The sequence below is a fragment of the Chamaea fasciata genome, unplaced genomic scaffold (genome assembly GCF_029207755.1).
Source record: "Chamaea fasciata isolate MVZ Bird 193981 ecotype frontalis unplaced genomic scaffold, bChaFas1.0.hap1 SCAF_13, whole genome shotgun sequence".
NCBI classification, from domain to species: Eukaryota; Metazoa; Chordata; class Aves; order Passeriformes; family Sylviidae; genus Chamaea; species Chamaea fasciata.
This window is the reverse complement of record NW_027094098.1, coordinates 5,373,432-5,391,910: the sequence shown is the minus strand read 5'-3', so window position 1 is coordinate 5,391,910 and position 18,479 is coordinate 5,373,432. Positions and strand designations below refer to the sequence as shown.

The following is an 18,479-nucleotide window of genomic DNA, read 5'->3' as shown; positions in this document are numbered from 1 at the left end:
CAATTTGGAGGGAGGCCCGTGAGGAGAATCAGGAATAAGGTCTGGCAAAGATGTTTTGTGGGGAAAGACTGAAAGAGCTGGCATGTTTAGTCTACAGGGAAGACTTGGGGTGAGATGTGATACGTCTTCCAATAAATAAATACTAATTGCAAAGAGAATAGTAATGAACAAGTTTTCAAGAGGCTTGCAGTGAATTGGGATGGGAATTTAGGCCACACATGAGAGCAAGCTGCCTAAGAATTAATTTGTCCCTAGGCTGGGTGGCAAGTGACAGGATTTTTCTGACTCACTTTTAAAATTTGTCACTTTAGGAAACAATGGATCTGCAAAAACATATTCTTGACAAATTTCTGCCTGTCATTAGCTTACCCATAAAAATTACTGGATGCAAAGAAAGAAACTGGTTTTTAGTTCTAAAATGTGCTTTTGTTTGGATATCTAAAATAATGTGTTGATCACATTGATGTCTGAACACCTCTGTGGCACCCTGTGCCGTCCTCATCAGCTACTGGATGTACAAGCCAGATACACAAATGGATTTTGCTGGCAATATTTGGGTGCCTTCAACATTCTGTCATTCAATTGGTGTTAAACATCCTCTAAGTTAGACCAGCTCTGTAAGAGGAATCAAAGTGACAGAAATAAAGACGCAGAAAGAGGATTAAAACCCTAGAAAAACGAAGGTTGTATTTATTTTTCTATGTGATGACTACTTGCCCCAAAGGGCAGTGGATGGGACAAACCCAAACTGGAACATTTACTTTATACTGCAAGTCCCTGGATAGTACTATTAGTTTGTGGACTTGGCAGGAGCATACTCCTGATCTTAATACTGCAAATTAATTAGGAAGGTGTCTCAGGTTCCCCTTTTTTAATGGTCTTTGTAAAAAAAATGCCTTTCTCAGCTGCTTTGCCCTCCTCTCAGGGACATAAATGCACAGTTCAATACTAACAGAGGAGATGAGCTGGTAAACAGCCACAGGAGTTTCTACTTCCTCCACCTAAAATTAAATTAAGGAGAAATTGAGTCTCCGCGGAAAATGTCCCAAAGCAGCCATGTAAATGTGTCTGACACAAGAGATGGTGTAAACACTGGTGCCATGGTACCAGCACATCTGTATTGACTTGTTCCAGGTGTATTGATGGGCAGCACTTGGATTCTTTTCTAACATCTGTTTGCTGCACAACTGCCTGAATTTTATAAGACAGAGTTCTGAATCTCAGTTTTACAGAAGGCCCTTAACCTCTTCCCCTCCATGGCTGAGCCACTGCCCTGAAAATTGAGCTTTTGCTTTGATGCCTTTTTGGGCTGCCTAAAAACAGAGGCCTGACAAAATTAAGGGGATAAAAAGCTGTTCTATTTATTGAAGGGTCTTCGGGTACATTTAGGGCAGAAAAAGCCCCCCAGGAGCTACACCCAGAAATGGACAACAGGTCACAGGTTTTCACACTTTGATCACTTTGGTCCATTTGCATATTGGGGGTTCATCTTCCAATTACAGCTTCAGCTAATGAAGTCATTCATCCCAAGTTTGCTGCCCCCAACTCACTTTTGTTCTACATCTTTCGGGGCCTGAGGCAGTGAGGTGTCCTTGATTGCCAGGCCTGGAGAGGAATTGTTGTGTCTGACCAAGATGGGGAAGCAGCAGCTCACACTGTGTGTGGAGTTTAGAGTTCTACACTAAAGAATTGCGGGATTACAAATAGATGAAAAATATGAAAGCTAAAATCCTAAGGCATCAGCTTTTAGCATTTCTGTATATTAGCCAAAAAACACTGGCTTATTTTAGGCTATACATATTCCAAAGAGATGCCTTCCTTTCCCTGAGGAAAACAGCAAAGAACCAGTAACATCCATCATTTTAAAAATGGAAAAACCTACAAAAAGATCCTGCAAATAGAGGCTTAATGGTCTGTGTCCAAATCCCATTTTGCTGTCGCTACCATCAAGTACGAGACACAAACAGCTCACTGGGAAGAACAAGAGCAGCCTCAGCCAAACTGAGCTGCACAAAATTGTCAAATATTTACTTTGACTTGGGTTATTGTGTGAAACTCTGTTTTCAGCTGCTCTCTTGGTGGATGCACTGGCCTGTATGGGGTAGATTTGATAGATGTGCCAACCTGAGGCTGCACAGCACAGCCCTGAGGATTCCAAAGCATTGCTTCTCTGCTCTGTGTTCCTCTGGGCTGCTTGGCTGCTGGTGGGAATGTTGTTCTTTGAGATGCTTCTGGCACAGTGGATTTTCACTGTGGCCTTTCCATTCCAATTTCTTGTGTGTGGACTCCAGGGATTCTCACCCAAAGTTGCATTTGCCAGGCAGGACTTGTCTGTGCTGACACCGAGAGGCACAAATGTTACCACTGCTGCAAGAGGGCCCAGCCTTAACACCTTTCTTTTCTTCCTCCCCACTATCAGTGACATACCTGGAACTTCTCAAGGCTGGTACTTATTTTACTTTGCTATTTGCCAGAAAAGCATTCTGCAGCTGACAGTTCAATAATGTGTATTTATATTTTTAAACATCCTTGAAGACCAGGGTCTTAGTCTGTCCCAAGGCAATTTCCACTTGCAGATTTCTTCTGTGATGTGCAGAGAAAAAGTTGATAAACTCATTAATTACATCACACGTAAACAGTGAGGTCATTGAGGGGGAAAAATCCAAACCCAGGATTTCTTTTAAGGCAAAGACGCTGATTATTTTGGAGGTTTGCATTTTTAGAAGTGAACACAGGAGCTTGAAGCCTGTGAGACTTGTCCTGTTTTTCCTTAGCTCAGTAGCAGAGTGCAGGCTCTGGCTGCTGGATCCTCCCAGAGCTGCCATTCAGAGCCTGCATCCAAATTAATCTTCGTCAGATGGTGTCAAAACAGCAACAGAGAAATTGACCCAGGAGTCAGTGGCAGCAGGTTAATTCTTTAATAATTTCCACCACAATAGGAGAGGGAAGGGGAAAGGAATGAAGTGGTGACAAAAGTGAAAGATTTTCATGCAAGTGTATGTTATAAAGAGAAAGGAAAGATAAGGGCACCAAACATAGAGTACGTGGAGTCTCTTTATTACAAGGTTGTCTCCTTAAGCAGCTGTTTTTTGAGGTATTAAGAGTTGCAAGAGGCCAAAGTAATTTACATGGGGCAATAATATCAAACCAGATTTATACACCTTTGTAATAACACGCCTAAAGTATTGCCAGTGTAAAGCCTTTTCTTGCATGGAATAATCACTTTGGAAAAATGTATTATTCCCCAGCAGTAAAACCATGGAAGAGCAGCAATGTGTTATATTAATTCAGACACGGCAAAAATAGAGAGCATGATACAAAGAGGTGCATTTGGGGGAATAAATTTTTATAACCGTTGGTCAGACCTACATAACTTAACCAGGAGTTTATCCTTTGGAAAGTAGGAGCTCTGTAATAATGCAACACAACACAGGAATGTGTACAAACAAAAAGACTGTACACATGAGGAGACATTAAGTCAAGGAAAATGAACAGTTGTACAAATTAAAAATATTTAAAATCAGTGATTAAAGCTGAAGTTCTTGAGAGCTGTGGTTACTGGTACATGTGCACTTGTCTGAGTGTCCTGTATGGTTTTCTGTTCCATAGTCTGTTTTAATAATGACTAAGAAAAATATAAGAATGATATTAAAAATCACTTCCCACAGCTTACCTGTATTTACCATTTTGGGAGACAACCATCTAACATCCTTCGTCCTCTCATTGTTTGCATAAATTTGTAAGGAAAACTTAAACCTGATCTGCTTCTGTCAGCCGAGGGTGAAATATTGTCCAGGAGTTCTCAGCAGAATTCAATTACCGAAGTAACTTTTTATTATCACAAATACAGTATTTTTTCAGGTACTGCTGAAGAAGAATGTGATTTTTTTCATCTCCTTAAACTCTTGCCTCTTTCACAATGGATAAACAGAAGCAACTCTTACCATGGTGTTTCTTTGTGGGCATGGAGGGTTGGTTCATGCTGTGTCAGATCTTGCACTGTCTCCTTCTCCATTGCTACACAAGCACAGGGAATAAAGTGTGGAATAAAACATTCTCTTTTTTGGTGCTGCAAGGATGGGAGTTTGTTCTATCCTTAGTATCTCTATTCACTCACTTTTTGCTTTTCTCTGTGGCTGTTAGGACCTAACATTAAAATGAGATGTAACAAATGATGGAAAGGCAAAGTGAGCTGGAGAACCCCCAGGTTTGTGTGCAAACCCTCAACCTGAAAAGGGTCAAAGAGTTGGGGTTTTCCTTTCCCTTCTTCACCTCCTTCCCTCCTATTTTCTCACCTATAAAATGCTGCAATATTTCACAGTCATTATGACAAAAATTGGTACCTGGAAATCTTTGTAGAGTCTTTGTTCTTCCCTGTGCAGAGCAGGATTTGTTGGAGGCTGCAGCTTGGCGAGGAGCATCTGAATACAGGAGCACCACTTTGCCATGAGGAAGGAGAGTTTACTTGTCTTTGCACACTTTAAAGTTGAGTCATTTCCTATAAATACACTGCACATAACGAGGATTTAGGCATGAAACAGTCTGTACTAGTGTTTTAAGAACCAATTTTGTATTTTTCATACACTTGAAATACTTGCCAGGCTAATCTTAGAGTGCCTGTTCAAACTTAGCAAGGTCAAATAAGTTCTTTGTGCAATCACACACGTAAGTTGTATTTAACTTTTCATTAACTTTTCAGTGTGCTAAAAAACATGCATAATTCATTTCCCTGCTGTTTTTATGTAACCATATGATAAATGGAGTGGGGGGGGGGGGAAGATGAGAGACTGTGAAGCTTTGTCATGTGTGCCTAGCACTGAGAAACAACTAGCCCTGGCAACTCAGATCCCAGTAAGTTACATAATTAAAGGAATATTAATCTGTACTAAGTACATCTACCCCAACACCCCCTTGGAACTGGAATAATTACTGCTTTATTGGAGACTTTCTGATTAATATATGTCAGTGTATTAAAAGTAAGTAACGTGTTTGTAGTCTGTGAAAAGTTTGAAGGAGTAGATGAAGTTTTCCTGTTTTTTTGTTTGGGGTTTTTTTGGTTGTTTGTTTGTTTTTTCTGGGCTATGAAGGTGGGGGTTTTTTTGGTGTGGGTTTACTCTTGTATAATAAAACAACCTTTTAAAAATATTGTACCTTCATACCTGGGTTTGCTTTCTTTGATTTTAAATAACTGAATATACCCTTAAGCCTGTCCACTATGCTTATAGGCAGGTTGCAGGATGATTGTAACCTCTGAGCAGATGCTGCTCTGCACTCTGTGAGTTAAATGCTGCTGCATTTAAACCTTGAGCATTTTCTTTAGTGCAGAAATTCTTGGATTTTTCTTACTGAGGCTCCCCTGATGCTGACTCAAATGTGTATTTTCAATTTTGCCAATTGTTAGAGACTAAATGCAGATACAACTAATGAGCATGGGTTTAACCAAGAAATAAACCAGAGACAGGAGAGAACTGAAAGAGGAAACAGAGATAACCTAATTTCCAGGACCAAGGCCTGGCTGCCTCCTTCCGCTGAGAACAACACAGTCCATCTTTGGGATCTCACTGTGCAAAGAACTCCTTTCTTCCTCACAGAGAATGAAAGGAAAAAGGCTGGAGTGACCAGAGCTACTGGGGAGAAAGTGACGGTGCTCATCCCAACCTGCTCATTCCAGGCAAAAACAAATTATGGAACTGCAAAGGGGAGGACTTTACTTAAAGACCCAGGGACTTTTTAGTCTGAGCAGTCATCCCAGAACTGTTCCTGGCAAGTGGTCATGGAAGGACTGGCAGCCCACCCACCACGAGCTTTTCAAGTGTTGTTCCAGCTTTTGTTTTCCAGCACATCCCAGTTCAGTGCTGCTGCTGAGATCCAGGCTTTCTGTGCTTAACTAGGACAGCTGGCTGTGTGAGGAACATTTGTGCTTCCCACATTCAGGAAAGATGGGACATTAGAATTTATTTTTTTTTAAATTCTTCTATTCAATCAAAAGTTGTTTACTTTGGTGAGAGTCTTAAATTGTAACATGATCTATAAAAGTGCTATTTGCCTCGTTAAGAAGTGTTTGTGAGTGAGGACAGAGTGTGCATCAGCCTGGGAGCAAGGGCAGCCCAGCAGGACAGGACCATCTGCAGAGAAGGCTCTAAACCATTCAAATCCCATTGTAAGAGAATAACAATTCTCCCAAGAACTCTTTTGTTTGGGATTTCATTTACATATAACAAAAAGTTTAAACCATCTCTAATAGATCATTAAACCTTAAAACTTCAGGGGCTGGGGGAATTTTTTGTACAATGCTTTGGCATTCTGTGTCATACACTATTCCCGAGGTAATTTTGATCCAACTATCACTGGGAAACACTAAAGATAAGGGGGTATTTTCAAGATCAGTAAGTGCAGAAACTCAGACCACTCCAGAAAAGCATTTTAAAATAAAACTCATTGCAGTGTTTATCCATATTTAATTCAAAGTTGTGTAGACAGTTCTACAAAGAGAAAAACTGTGGTTGGGATGCACTTTGTCAGTATATTGTTGACAAAGTTCAGGTTTAAACTTTAAATTATGATTTTAATATTTATAAAATAAAAAATCAGAACTTATTGGCTGAGAAAAAAAAAACAAGTAGTTTTTAACTGGGAGTAGTTTTTTGTCTAAAAGTTCTAGATCAATATATATCTATATCTTGCTGAAATGCTATAAGAATACAGAAGGTTGAATGAAAAATAAGAAAAGATTTGTAATTCATCCATCTGTAATGTAATCCACATGCACATTTTTGCCTTTCTGCTGTTTGAACTCATCACTATAATATATGCCTAGGATAGTTAGACAGATATATGGATTTAATAGTAAAACAATATCAGAGGTTAATTCTTAATTAATCCTTAAGTGCATAATTTACGTGTGTAGGCACTTTAAATTCTCTCTCCAGATAATGGAGAGGTGGAAGTAGGGATACTGAAGGCTCTGAGGAGATCTGGTATTGCCGTCTGGGTGTGCTTATTCCTCTTTACATTGTTTTATGTCTGTGAGAATATATAACTATATATATATATATATATATATATATATAGTCTTTTTAGAGCTGAAGGGTGCAGGTGAGGTCACACAAATGCCAGGTCTGTACCTGCTGAACCATGAAAGGCCTCACTGCCACTGTTTGACACCAGTTAAACCTCAGCAACCCGTGGGACAGCTCAGCCCATCAGGACTCAGGTAATTGTGGGATTAATTAGTGAGTGCTGGGTAACTGTGGGATTAATTTGGGAGTGTTTTGCTGGCAGGTGCCTGAGTCTGACAGGAATGTCTGTGTTCATCTCACCTCAGGGCTCACTTGCGGTGCTTGTGAGGAGATGCAAGGTGATTATTTATAGAGTGCACTGAGAAATAAGCACTGGCTTCATTTGCAGGAGTTTTGGCCAGAAGCTGGAACAGTGAAAAATCAGATTTCACTGTTGATAAATTGCAGAGCAGCCTAACAGCATAGTTAACTTCCTTTTGCAGTGACATGGGTCTCCTGAGTGCATCCAAGGGCTTCCTGATTGTTTTTTCTGGCATCTATGACTTAAAGCAATCACTTAAAATGCATGTTGGCAGATTTGCCTTGCCCTGCTGCTGGTGTTAATTAAGACTTGAAGTATGAAAGGTGAGTGCGCTTCCTAAAAAAATAGCAGGATTGTAATATATAGCTTTCAGTCCAAAGAAGATACTGTAAAATGTTATTCCCAAAGCAAGTGAATTATTCTTACCCAAACAGCAACAAGTTAAATCTGGGATTTATAAAATGATGACTGGGACCGCGTCTAGGTTGGTTTGCCTTGCTAAATTCACTTTATTTGCAACATGAATTATATGTTATTGATAAATATTTTCTTTTAGGTATTTTTGTGTAGTATTTTTTTCTGGGAATTTCTGCTGCAACCACTGATGACAGCTAGTATTTAAATCAAATATTCTGCTTCCCCTTGGGAAGCTGCTGTAGAAAGCAAGGACTGACTTTTAAATTTATAGGAATGTTGAGACAAGTTTGCCAATACTCATCTGGTTTTCCAGTACTGACCTTTAGCTGCTGTTTTGTTTTCACTTTCTTTTTAAATTTGCTTTAACTCTTGTTTCTGAAGTGCTCTACATCCCCTGTCCAAGGGTTTAATGCTCTGCCACATTCAGGATCTTTGGTACTTGCACTAATTTTGCAAACTGATGCCTATTTCAATCTATCAGGATTTTTCTTGGAAAACAAAGTAGAAAAAATAGTTGAAAAATCAAAAGCAGAGGAACATCCCTGAGATTGTGGTTGTGATACAACTTGAAGTAGTATTTTCTTAACTGTAAAATAACAGTGGTGTGACTTAACATTTGGTAATTCACCATCTTTTGGTTCTCTGAGTGTTTTCAGAGTTTTTAGTCCAACACTGGGTCCACTTGAGCATTTTCCCTCGTGTACTTCCTTGTTAATAAATAAAACAAAATATCTAAGTTGTTCTCAAAGCAATGTCATCCTTACTAAAGCTTTTGCCACCTGATTTCTCACAATAATCTATGGTATATAAAATCTGGGGGTTTTTTTAAGCAGTCTTGCTGCATAATTTAAGAAGATTGTATTGGTGTGTTGCAAACAGATTTGGGTATTGCAAAAAGGTCTTTTGCACAATTTACCCTGTGTATATAAAAGAACTGTGTGACTGTTAAGGAGTTCAGGGGTCAAAAAAAGTTATTCTGCCCCCTTTTATGTACACATAATTAGCAGATTATGACAAACCAAGTCAGATTATGCATCTGGCAAAACTAACTTGTGGCCCTTTCAGAAAATACATAATTGTAATACTATGTTCTCTCTACTCATCATATTCTTCTGGTTTTTTGTTGTGTTAGCTCCCGGTTGACTGGCAGGGGGTTTTCATTTAATTTTTAATTTTTTTTTAAAATTTTTTTTTAGAATAAAGGTGTTGTGGACACCTCCATCCATTGGCTTCTAAATGTGGGAGAAAATGGCCTTTTATGCTTTTCCTGACAAAGTGCTTTTGGTTGCAAGATCATCGACTTTATGTCACATTTAGCAAATTACAGCTTGAGAATTGTTTCTGCTGGGGAAGCACCAGGTTTGTTTTGATATTTATTAGAATTGGTACAGAAATCAATTGCTAACTTTTAGTCAATCTTATTTCTAGCCAGGGTCAGCAGTACCAACAGCATGGGAACTTTGTGTCTCACCTGTAGAACTGCTGGACATCAAGTGGAAATGGAAGTCCCTTTACTTTTAGTGTGGCTGAAGCTGGGCCACAGCAAGGTCATTTCATGTAAATGCAAACAAAATGTGCCCTTTGGGCTTGGCCATTTTTGCTTTGATACCAAATTAGAACAGCAAAATGATGGTTCCAGAATATCCCAGTATACCTAAGAATCCTCTGGTCAACCTGTATTTTTTCAAAACAAAGCAGAGGGCAGGTTTTTGTTATCTTCTCCTGTAGTGCATGTGATATTGAAACATTAAATGCAAAATTCAATTTCCTCATACTGGTTGCTATAAGACATCATGGCAGTATCACAGAGTGTTTTACTGGCACAGCCTTTGTCTGGCATTACTTTTGCTCTTAAAGCCAGCAGATATTTAAGGCTGGTTGGCTTTTCAGTGGCAGGCTGGTGTGAGGGTGTGAAATTACTGCAGGAGATCTCACTGGAGATTCACAGGGATACGTTTTCTAGTCTTATCAGATGCTGGACTTGTGCCACAGTTTGGTGGCATTTGATACCATGGGAGTTTTTTCCTCAATAGAAGCTACAGCTGGGTCTGAACATTCTGGTAATGAAATGTCCCAATTTGTTAGAAAAGAGTTGGACTTGGTGACTGGGAGTCCAGCGTGGGCACCCTAAATGTCCTCCCTGCTGCTCGTGTTTCACACAGCCCCGTGGGAACCACTCCTGGTACTACCTCTGTGCCTGAGGGATGAGGACAGCTTTCAGGATTCCGCTTTACTCTCTTGATCCACAAACTCTGCTGCGTTTTTGGCAGATTAAGTATTCTTCACTTTCATTCTCAGTGTGGCGCTTGGCACCACCAGCGCTTCAAAGATAAACCCTCCAAGTGCATAAGGGCTCACAGGATGGAAGATGTTTACATGTGACATCAAGACATCATAGTTGTGTCACACACACGTCTGTTTTTAGAAATTTCCTCAAGAAGGCTGAAATACAAATAGCTGTTCCATTCTAACGTAATACAGCCAAAACCTGAGTTGCTGAACTGGCATCCATTATCACTTTTTTTCCTGAAATTTCCTTGAAAATCCTCTCCTGTTTTGTTAGTGGGGAATTAAGCTCCAGGTTGTGAAAACTATGTGAAGCTAAAACCTGAGAAGAACTGTGTGAGAAGGATAAATTAGAAGGATTAGGATAAGTTAGAAGAACTGTGTAAGAAAGATTAGGTTATTCAAACTTGAGGTAAGCATGGTGCCAGAGTTTAGTGATTACATGATCTCTGCTCCTTGACATCCTTTATTAGATGCCCCCCACCATGTACACATTCCCCCCTTAACCAGAAAACGAGGAAGAATTTAAAGGAATCTCTAAACGTCACCTTAGGTGAGAGGAGGTACAATGAATTTAGGGAAGAACATAACACAAATGGTCCTAATCTCTAAAATATAATAAGAAGTGTTAAATTTAGTCATTAGTTGATGTTGTTACTGTTAACCTCACACTTTTAAGTATTTTTAAAACCTGTACGCAAGAGGTTGAGTTCTTAGAAATGCTGTAGTAACAGAAAGATGTGCTGAGACCCCTGTCATGTACTCTACAAAAATATGGGGAGAGCTTCTGAAGTTGGCAGAAATGTACGAAATTCTACTTCACTGTCTGATTGGGAATAGATTTTCCTAGGCAGAAGATCTTAAAATGAAGAAATCTGCTCTGTCATTCATTGCTTATCACAAGTGATAAACAGCCAGATACTTCTGCTATTTCACCGTGATTGACAAAATTGGTTGTAGGACCTAAACATCTGAAGATGGAGAGGAAGCAAGGAAAGCAATAATTTGTTTGTGCTGCTGTGGTGTTATTAATTCCAGCTGCAGTTCCTGACCCACTGAGGATGTTCTGATGTGGGGAATCAAATGACTCAGGCTGTCCTTCTGTGTGAGATTTAAACCCTGAGCTCCGCACTGTGAGCCTGGGTGTTTAACAGGTGTGACTGTGTGTGGAATTCAGGATTTCTGTGAGGACAGTCTGGAGGATGTAACATTTTTTGTGCAGCACAGAATTACCAGTGAAATGAATTTGCAGGCAGCTAGTAAGGATGCACATCTAATGCTTTTCAAATGGCACTCCAATCCTCTGCTGTAAATGATTAATAAGCACAAGCTGAAAATAGCACGGCATTTACCTAATGTTTGCATGATTATTTTTGTGAACATTTCATTCAGGCTTTCTCTGCCATCTTTCTAAGCATTGTCAAAACAAAAAATGCTGCTATTCTTGATTAGTTTTTCTCAGTTGGTTTGATCTTCCTCATGACCCAGGGAAATGCAGCAGGGGAAAGCACCCTTGTTCACTCTCACTTGACAGTAAGCATGTGGTTTAAGATCAAATGAGAAAACCATCTAGATAGTTGCAGAATACTTACAGGTTTCTGATTTTCTTCCAAAGCTGGTAACTGAACTTGGTGAGACCTGCAAGTCTGGATTTTGTTAACAAGCTTGTCTGAAAGCTCTACAAATACACTGTCACATCTTCTCCTGGGTTTTGATAAGTTAGAAATAGTTTTAAAAGATGTGGAGGGATTTGTGCTTTCATGTAGGCTGTCCTACTTTTTCCTTTAGTCCTTGCTGAGGTAAGGTTAAAACTGGAATTTAAATGGTGATAAGGAAGAAGCCAAGATAGTAATCAGAATATAATTACCGGCGTATCATCTGTCAAACAACCAGGCTGGGCAGTGCTGCTATTCACCAATAAAAAGTGGTGGAATACTTCCAGTTTTCCAAGTAAAACGGTGGTGTTGTTTGCTGTAGCAGTCTACAGGTGTTGTGTGATGTGTGTGCATCTTTTACACCACACAAACCCTCACCCCACCTACCAAACATGCTTCTCTGCTCTTTAAAATTCCTTCTGTCTCTATTCAGCTTTGGAGACGTTTGGTAACTGGTTTTAACTCTCAGGGTGAAGAGATTGTGTGGCACGAGAGAACTGTTGTGAAATCTAACTTAATCCTATGTGCGAAACTATACCTGTTGTTTAAATACCCAACATTAACTACTCTGGCAACATTTCAAAGATGCCATCCTCTTTGAGAACAAAAGTAGTGTCTTCAAATCTAAATCACGGGGTGGGATTTTATTACTGATTTTCTAAATCTGGAATGCTGTCGCTCGGTCTGCGTAATGCACCTGTGTATCATAATTCCATTTTTTTGTCCTTCCCCAGGTGCTGTGTCCCAGGGTGGGACACTCCGTCTCTCAGAATCCATGTCAAGGCTTTCCCCTTCAAATTTTTAAAGGAATTCTGGCAGAAAGCTGGCGAATATTGGGGGGGGGGGGGGGGGGGGGGGGACCAAACCAAAACCCAAACCAAACCAAAAGAAAAAAAAACATTAAAAAACCTAAAAACAACAACAAAAAACCCCAAACAAACAAACAAACAAACAAGGCAAAAGAAAGGTGCTGCACAGACGCGGCCGAGGCGCCCCAGAGCCGCCCTCACCTGCGCGGAGCCTCCGCACGCTTCCGGCACTGCCGCGCATCCCCCGAGCCCTTCGAGGGTCCGCGCACCTGCGGGACCCCGCGGAGCAGAGCGGGGCGCGGCGCAGCCTCTCCCCGCTGAGGGGAGCCCCAGCCCCGCCCGGGGAGGCTCGGCTCGGCTCCGGCACCTCGCGGGGTGGGGAGAGGCGCTGCCCGCCCCCCCTCGGGGCTTCCCCGCTAAGTCTGGCGGAGCCGCCGCCTCCCAGCGCAGCGCGGCGGCCCCGGCGCAGGAGGAGGCGCCGTGTGCGGCCCGAGTCCCCGGGCGCTGCCGCCGGTGAGGGGACGGCGGCGACTCCGCGCTCCCGGCGGCTCCGCTCCGCTCGCCGGCTCAGGTAGGAGCGGCAGCGGCGACCCCCGGGGCTTCCCCGCGCCGCGGTGACCTTGAGGGGGGCGGCGGGGGCGGGAGCGCTGCCGGGGCCGAGCCCATCCCGGCGCCGTGCCGGGGGCAGCGGGATGCAGCCGGAGGATGCGCTCGGGGCCGGGGCTGGAGGCGGCTCCGCGGGGCGGGCGGGATCGGCGGCAGCGGCTGCGCTGCTGGGGGAAGCCCCTGATCTCAGCCCGGAGGGCTCTCGGAGACGGGAACGGGTCGGGAGGCGGCGGGGGAGCCCCGCGCTGCCCGCCCGAGGCTCCGCGGTCCCCGCTGCGCCCGCGGCACCGCGCCCGGCGGGAGCCCCAGCGGCCCCGGCTTTCGGGAGGTGACGCTCCTCCTAGAAATATTAATTTGAGAGAATCGTAAGGAGGTTGTTGCCCGCAGCCCTGCGCTCTCGGCGGGGCTGATGGAAGGAGAAGCCTTCCCGGGAGCTCCGTCCCCGCCGTGTCCCCGGTGCCCGCCCCGCTCCTGCGGCGCCTCTGAGGTCTGCTGCGGCCGGATTTGGGCTTGTTTTTTTCCTTCTTTTCCACGGGGGGATTGAAACGTTTTACAAGTGGTAGTTTTCAAAGCCTCGCAGTACTCCAGCGGAGCGTTTCGAGCGCCGCAAAGCCCGAGGAAAATGCGACGGGAGGTAACTTTGCCCGGGTCACGCAGTGCACCAGCCCGCCCAGGTGCCCCTGGATGCCGGCTGAGGTCGCCGCTGTAGTCCCGGCCGCCACCGCCTTGGCATGGATGCCGTCAAGATGTGTTTTCCTACCGTCACTAAACATAATGGGTTCTTCTCCTAAAATCTTGATTTGGAGACACTACTGGAAACGTGAAAGGAGGGGCACTCTCTTCTGTTCTTTATCTTTGAAAGGCCTCCTGTATTGTAGGTGGAGAAAACCTCTCATTTGCTGAATTAAACTGTCCAAAAGTTTACTTCCTCCTGTGTATTTCTTGCTGTTTCTTTTTGCTTGTGGTCTTTTTTTCCATCTTACTGTGCAGTTTTATCACATTACACCAACCTGATTCTGTGCTAATACTTTCTTTACTTTTTAATTAAAGCGTATTTTGTAGTAAAGTGCTATTTGAGAAGCATGGGTACCAAGATAAGGTGCTGGAAAGATAGGCAAGCTGAAAGCAATGGCATAGGGTAGGACTTAACTGCTCTCAAAATAAGCTAAAATGTGGGTTTTTGAACAATGTGAAAGTCGATAGTGTTGTAACTCAACTCCCAGACAGTAAAAGGGAATCTCTTAAGGAATACTGTGTGTGGCTGGTAGGTACTGCAAGCCCTGAGTTACGTAACAGTAACTCCTCTGAATGGGTCTGCACACACACTGTCATGTTCTCAGCAGCACTTTGTTTCTGATCCTGTCCCCTCGCCTACACGTGACTAATTTTCATGTGCTGACTCAAACAGGATTCAACATTTTGATGATTTTTCTGTGGAGAAGGGGTTTGTCTGTGATAGCCTGCTAAGAAACCAGCTCAGTATTCTCTGCAGTGACTTCAGCATCTGATGTTAAGCTCCATTTTCAAAGTGAACATTGCTGCAAACTCTAACTAAAGCAAAAGAATATGGATTAAATATTCGGTTTAGTGTCAATATTAACAGTCACTTTACACTTAATGGAATGAATGCAGAGTATTCTGTTACCATGAATTCCTATTTGATACCATTACCAGCACTGTCCTTTGCTCACGTGCTGTAAATATAGGACCACAACCTCTTGATTATCCAGGCTATTGAATGTGATATTGATCCAAATGTCTGACATGTCTCTCTTTCCCAACCATATCTTTTAACCATTCAATTGTCTATCTCCTGATTATGCTAGGCACATTTCTGTTGGTTTTGACAAGCTCCATGGGGAGATAACAGGAATATTTATTTGGTGTCCTGTGATGCTGTCACCTCAATGGGCTTGGTGTGGAGGAGTGCAGGGAAGGAGACTGAATGGAGCACTATCATAACCAGTGGGTGTTGCAGCAACTCTCTTATTAGAGGGTAAAATGATCCGAGGCACAGACCTCTTGTTAAATACAGCATAAAAAGGGTCCTGGTTTATTCCTCTTCACAGCTTAGTGATCTTAACTCCAACTATTCACTGACTCTGGCTGCAGCAAACTCCTGCTGTAGGTTTTCCTTGCAGCCTCTGACTGCTGGCTATTTCCCATCTAAACGCTGACTGCAGGCATTAGTCTGCAGGCTGTGACTGCAGGCTTCTACCCAGCTAGACTGTGGCTGCAGATTCCAACAACAGGCTCTAACTGCAGCCCCAGACCGAGCCCACAGCAGTAACTCTACCTCCCCAGGATCTTGTTTCATTATACACTCCTTCACCCTTCTCAAGGTTCCTCCTCCATGACGATCCTCCCTTCAGCAGCTCACCCCTCTTTTATCTCACTCATCCTTATTGGATATAGCTGTTACTCATCTAGGGATGAGGCTGTATTAGTTAATTAACACAGTTGCCACTTATCAGGTACAAGGTCACCTGCATTCCCTTCTCCTGCAAGTGGGTTTGGTTTCCCCAAAAAGGTGTTTGGTGTCATTGGAGATGCCTCAGGGTTCCTCTCCTGGCCTTTGGCACTGTTTCAGAGGGCTGTGAGTCTCCACTGTGTCCCATGTCATGTATCAGGCACCACAATGCACCTCTGACAGTGTTTGCTGCTTTTTTGGAGCTGCCTGAGTCAAACCTGGTGCATTTGCCTGGCTCCTTATCCTTGGCTATCCAAGAATAAAACACCTCAGGTAATTTATGACTTCAGTGGTAGAAACTTCAGTGATGTGACTGGAAGGTTGGACTATTTGTCTGAATATTGATAATCCTCTAAGTGCATGGAGCTCATCTGCATCAACAAAACCTGCATATTCTGGTTATTATAGGCAGCCTAAAGTATAACAAGTGAGGTTAAAAAGAAAACTCTGATACTCAAAACACCCTAAAACCTGCATTGTTGCTGAAGAATAGGTCAGGACTGCAGCTGGGAAAAAGTCATCTGCATTGACCATGAGGAAAAAACAGAATAATTGTACAAGAGATAAGTGATCGCTTTAGTGGCAGTATGATGGGAGATGATAGCAGAGGAGATAATTGGGAACAGAGCGAATGGTAACATTTAAACAAAATTGTGTGCTTGCTGAAATCTTTTACAACATATATCTGAACAAAGTTCAAACTTCTGGTGAAGCTTATCCTTGGAATGTGTGCGTCAGACATAAAAATTCTGTTTCAAAACAGCTTTACATTTAACGTACACTGTGCAGTAAATGCTTGCAATTTGAAAAGTTCAGAGTGGAACTTTAGTGGACCTTTGAAAGAAAAAGTTTGTAGAAAGTAAGATAAATAGAAATGCGGATTATTTTATGAATAGAAGTGGCAAATGCAAAAGGATAAATAGTTTTGAATATCTGAAAAGAAAAATATAAAATATTTGAGAAAGGAAAAGCGAGAATGAAAAGAAATATTTGCGTGTAATAGGATGACAGAGAGTGCCACAGTGGCTGAGATCCAGGTTGGTCTCAGTATATTCATGCTACAGAATTATCAGTTAAGTCAGAACAGCTTATTTATTGCCAAGCCTACTTTGAAAAAAGTTTCATCTTCATAAAAAGAGTTATTTAGTAGTGAAATATTTCAGGCTTCCATTTTATGGGTGTGACCACTTTTTCACATCTATGTGAGCTAAGACAGCATTTCCTAAGGGATTATGTAACTGCCATGTTGCTGATGATCCCATGGCCGTCAGCCTGGGCTAGTATCTAAGGGTCATTATGTAAAAAGCCATGTTTTCACCTATTTTGAAAGTTACGCTCAGAATTCTTGGATATTTTGTAACATCTAAATAAAATAACTGGTGCACTGCAGGGACACCCTCCACGCACTGGAATGTAAACCAGAAAAAGTTTTAAATATTTCTAGGAGACAGAGGTTGCTACATCTTTAACTAGTGCAGCAGGAAGTGTGTTCGGGAGGGTTCACTGCACACCTTTCATTGTGCAGAAAAGGCATTTCTGAAGAGCCTGCTCAGGTCAGTGCCCTCAGAGCCTCAAGAGCAATTCTCTTGTGGATGCTTATTTATCTGCTCCCAGCCTTTCTCTCCTCTGATGCAAAGGCTTGCACTGCTGGTGGGTTTTACAGTCTCTCCATCACTCCTATCCCATGTCACATACCAAGAACTGCTCAGCTTCCCGAGGTGGCCACGTTTGGAGTGCCAAAGGCCTGGGAAGGCAACGTTGGGGTGCAAGAGCTGAACCTCTCTGAGACAGCAGCAACAGCAGGGCTGTGTGTGGGCTTGTCCAGCCGCCATAATACAGGAACCTCTGCACAGTGAGTTTATTCCCTGCATGGTGGGATGCCTTTAAAAAGCCACAGCACTGGGGTTTTTCAGAACCAGACCTGCCTAGTTTCAGTGGTGCTGCCTGCCTACAGCAGTGGGATTATGTACACATTGTATGTAAACACAGAAACTGTCACAAGGGTTTCCACTTTCACCAAGGATTAACAGTAACTGTTGAAGGGATGGGATTCGGAGCTGCAAGACTGAATCACATTTCCCTCTCTCACTCCACAGCAGAGTGACCTTGGATGCACGTTTCAAGTTTTGGAAACCTTTTGTGCATTGTGAAGCCAGAATAATGCAGCTGTGTCCATTCAGCGTTTCTGTTTCTAAGACAGACAAATCATTAATTCCACACTCTTTGGGGAATCACCTTTAGCCTGATTTATTTATTAACAAGACTCAAATAACTTGTATTGAACTTATGAAAATTATGCTTGCTCTAAAGTCGTCTATCAGGGATGAAGATTGCTCAAAGGTATTGCAGCTTCTGACCACTCCAGATGCATCTCTTCATGAAATGCTTTAGGATTCAGGAGTTTTCTGGTGAAAAGGATTTCTCTTGATGGTTTATGAGTAAGCTGAATTCCCAGCACATTCCTTTTGTTATCTCATGGTGAGCAGGAGATTCGAAGCCTCTGGATAGCTTTCCTGTGCAGAAAAAGTCACCTTGAAAGTATTTGCTGATCCTATATATTCTGTTCTGCTTATTGAATAGCCATTTTTCATTAGGGGAAGTTATTCCCACTGATGGGAAATCTTCCATCCTGGAAGTTATGATTGCATTCAGCGCAGCAGACAGAATAGGGCCATATTTTAGATGATCCAGCATTCAATTTTTTGTGACTCAGGTAATTTCTTGGTATTTTAAACCTTTTTGTTGTTATTATTTAAAGAGGGTAATACAGTTTAAGAGGATTGAAATAATAGGAATTTTGTTTCCAGGGAATGTCCTCCGTAACCCATACTGAAAACTTCCAATAGGTTGATGGGTTCCTAGAAAGTATTCCGATAGGCATTTCAGAATATTTTAAAGTAGAAGTATGAATGAGGA

At 42.4% G+C, this 18,479-nt stretch overlaps 1 protein-coding gene across 1 annotated transcript in view; it reads left to right on the top strand.

Annotated features, from left to right (window-relative positions):
- Positions 1-12,961: 12,961 nt before the first annotated feature.
- The window catches only part of ATP2B2 (ATPase plasma membrane Ca2+ transporting 2), a 389,757-nt gene continuing 384,239 nt past the window's right edge, over positions 12,962-18,479 (top strand). The window contains exon 1 of the mRNA XM_066195263.1: positions 12,962-13,058. The gene's annotated coding sequence lies outside the window, so the exon portion shown is untranslated. The remainder of the gene's footprint in view (positions 13,059-18,479) is intronic.